This window comes from Etheostoma cragini, chromosome 10, assembly GCF_013103735.1.
Source record: "Etheostoma cragini isolate CJK2018 chromosome 10, CSU_Ecrag_1.0, whole genome shotgun sequence".
Taxonomy (NCBI): Eukaryota; Metazoa; Chordata; class Actinopteri; order Perciformes; family Percidae; genus Etheostoma; species Etheostoma cragini.
The window spans coordinates 1,605,989-1,609,184 of NC_048416.1; the positions used below are offsets into that span (position 1 = coordinate 1,605,989).

A 3,196-nucleotide genomic window follows, 5' to 3' on the forward strand; every position below is an offset into this window, starting at 1 on the left:
TAGCAGATAGTGAGGAGATGTTTTTTACAGTGTGTTCTGGGGACAGGCAGCTAGCAGATAGTGAGGACATGTTTTTTACAGTGTATTCAGGGGACAGGCAGCTAGCAGATAGTGAGGAGATGTTTTTTACAGTGTGTTCTGGGGACAGGCAGCTAGCAGATAGTGAGGAGATGTTTTTTACAGTGTATTCAGGGGACAGGCAGCTAGCAGATGGTGAGGAGATGTTTTTTACAGTGTGTTCTGGGGACAGGCAGCTAGCAGATAGCAGGGGAGGCTAGGGTTAGGTTAGGGCTAGTGTTACACCAAAATGGACAAAACGTGTCAATTATGTTTAAAAAAAAATGCATATCCCGTCACTGAATCTGCCAAATAGGTTATATTACACAAATGATTATAGAGCATATACATAATGAGATGTCGGTGTTGTTGCAAATATCTTACAAACCCATTATGCCTAATAAACCATATTTGTCATGTGCGACAAATAATGAAGTAATATATTAAATGAAGCATTTCTTTTCCTTAGTTAGGTGAGTAAAACTGTGAAAATAGTTACATTCCTGACTATATTGATGATATTTTGAAGAATTAGGAGGCTATTGCACAATTTGGGTATTCATCAATTGCTTATTACCTGTTTGGGTGGAGGCAATCACTGCCCCCCCAACACAATAATAATGCTAAAAATTGGTATAGAATCTAAGAAACCAAGGACAATTATGGGCAACGTTCCATTGAGAAATACTATAAATAGCCATTGGTCTAAAAGTTGTGGGTGTTTGCTATCAGCACCTTTGTGTCTTATATCTGTGTACATTTAAATAAGAATACTTCAACAACTTTTCTCTCTTATGGTAAGCAAGAGAAATCACTACAGTACTTCTTAAAGAAAGTCTCAATCTCACTGCTCCCTAAAAAGGGCACAAGACTCCTCAGATCAGCGTGAGAGAGATGAAAAGCTTCCAGAGAAAGAGACCACAGTGAAGCCCCTGTAAGCATGCAGATTAATACTAGCCTTTTGCCTTTTACTTTATTAATAAGAAAATAAGATCTGAGCAGAAGCCTGCCACTCGGGGTCTATGATTGAAACCCTGCAGGAAAAAGAAGGAGGCTTCATAAGAACAGGGACAACACTGGGAGATGATGTCGAACGTCTATGAAAAGGAATGACTCACAGAAAACATACGAGGACACCAAGAGTGGACCAGTAACTAAGATGAAACCATTCACCCTCAAGACGATTGGTGCAATTGGGTACAATTTTCTTGGTCTATAATATTCTACTGATCACAAATTTACAAGGTTGTTTGGGTGCAATAGATTAGCCCAATTCTGCAAATAACAGCATGGGTGACAAATAATTGAATCATCTTTTTCTTCTTCAGATTCAGTTCGTAGGTTGAAAGCGTAGCCTCTTTCTGACCAAGCAGTTACAGGAACGTGTGTTGTCTTCCCGTCAACCGTTGTGTTTTTCTGAAATTTCAACATCTTTTTCCACACTTTTCTCAACGTTTTTGTTGATTTTTCTTTGACTTTTTTGGTGTTTCTCCAATTATGTTTTTGTTAAATTTTTTGAGAACTATTTTGTCGCTTTTTCACTTTCTTTTTTTAGTTGTTGTAGATTTTTCCAACATTTGTCACTTCTTTCAATTTTCTTTTGTCTTAGTTCTGATGTAGAAAGTTTTTGTAAACGGGTTAAACTGACCCGAGGACAAAAGGAGGGTTAAAGGAGCAGTCCACTTCTAAACAGTTCTACTAACAAAACCCGCTTCGCCATTTGTAGTCACACTGGCCAAGTAACCATAGGAACTGACCTTCTAATATTGTTACACAGCCATCTACAGACCCTGCTGCATTGAAGTAGGAGCTGAAAGAGTTACAGGAGCTGAGGTCAGAGGAACTCAATAACCCCTAAATTGGTCCAGTTGGAACACGATAAAAACAGGGTTCTAGGAACGGTGAATCCCTCATGTCACTCACTAACTTCTCCATGTTCTGTCTTTCCACTGTCCATTCCAAGCTGAAAATAATATAGAAACGTTCACTTCCTATTGTGGTGATTTCCAAGTGATCACAATTTGAGATTAAGGTAAATAAATAACTACAGTAAATAACTGACAAACCCAGCACCTCTTACGTCTGTATCCACTTGTTATGTTTTAATTTGCAGTCTTCATGTACAACTTTTCTTATTGCTCAAAGCTAGCATTTAAGGAGTCTGGAAGAGGAAGCATTGGTTTTCCGTGGGTGCAATGCAAATCCCTGCCACATGCAGGATTTCGTGCATGGGTTTTTGGGACTGACTCAATCATAACTTGCCCTAAACCAGTGGCATGTTTTTAAAACATATGAAGGTGTAATGTGCTCCACATTTGGCAATAAGTGATCGCTACTATCATACATTTCAAAATCCCGAGCACAAACATGCCCGTAAGTCAGTTACACCGTGTGTAGCATCAAAAGGACTATACCTAGACCAACATTTGGCCTGTTACTGGTCTAATCTTCAATCAAATTTCACTTCTTCCAGTAAACACTCCACGGATCAGAGGAACTCCACTGGCTGCTCACTGTGGCTGAGGAGAGCAATTATAAAACCAGGGCCATTATCGTAATCACTCAACGTAACGCATCCTAAATACTCCCTCGCCATGTCCCCTGAGGGTCTCACAACCACCTTGACTTCTAATCTCAGACATCAGTGCTTTACCATAATGCAAAAGAACCATGTCAGTCTTAAAAAACACACATACAAATCCCTCTGTATGTGTTGTTAACGCAATTACACATTCACAAGTGTCTATGAGCATTGCATTGTCGGTTTGAGTCATCACACAGAAGTAAGTGATTAAGTCATTGTCTTAAGTAAGGGATTGCGGACACCCTGCCGCCCCATTTTAATTGTCTGTCATTAGGCCTACCACGGTTTCTCTCACAGCTCTGTGTCTGGGCATAGTGTGTGAGAATAGCTCCTACCACACACACACACACACGAATACATGCGCGCGTGCACACACTCACACACGCACGGATAAGTGATCATCCACGGCGTTTGTTTGAAAGGACATACCTCGCGCCAGCAAAGCGAGCAACAGAAAAAGCCTTTATGTGCCTTATATGGCAAGCGGCATTGCGCTGTCCACGGTGCTGAAACGAACAGTACGGCTGGTGGTGGGGAATTGGGGGCGGGGGGGGG

At 40.9% G+C, this 3,196-nt stretch overlaps 1 protein-coding gene and 1 long non-coding RNA gene across 6 annotated transcripts in view; one reads left to right on the plus strand and one right to left on the minus strand.

Moving 5' to 3' along the window:
* The window catches only part of si:ch211-26b3.4 (connector enhancer of kinase suppressor of ras 2), a 62,779-nt gene that overhangs the window by 58,541 nt on the left and 1,042 nt on the right, over positions 1-3,196 (minus strand). The gene's annotated exons all lie outside the window — the stretch shown is intronic.
* The window catches only part of LOC117951790, a 265,968-nt gene that overhangs the window by 53,385 nt on the left and 209,387 nt on the right, over positions 1-3,196 (plus strand). The window lies entirely within an intron of this gene.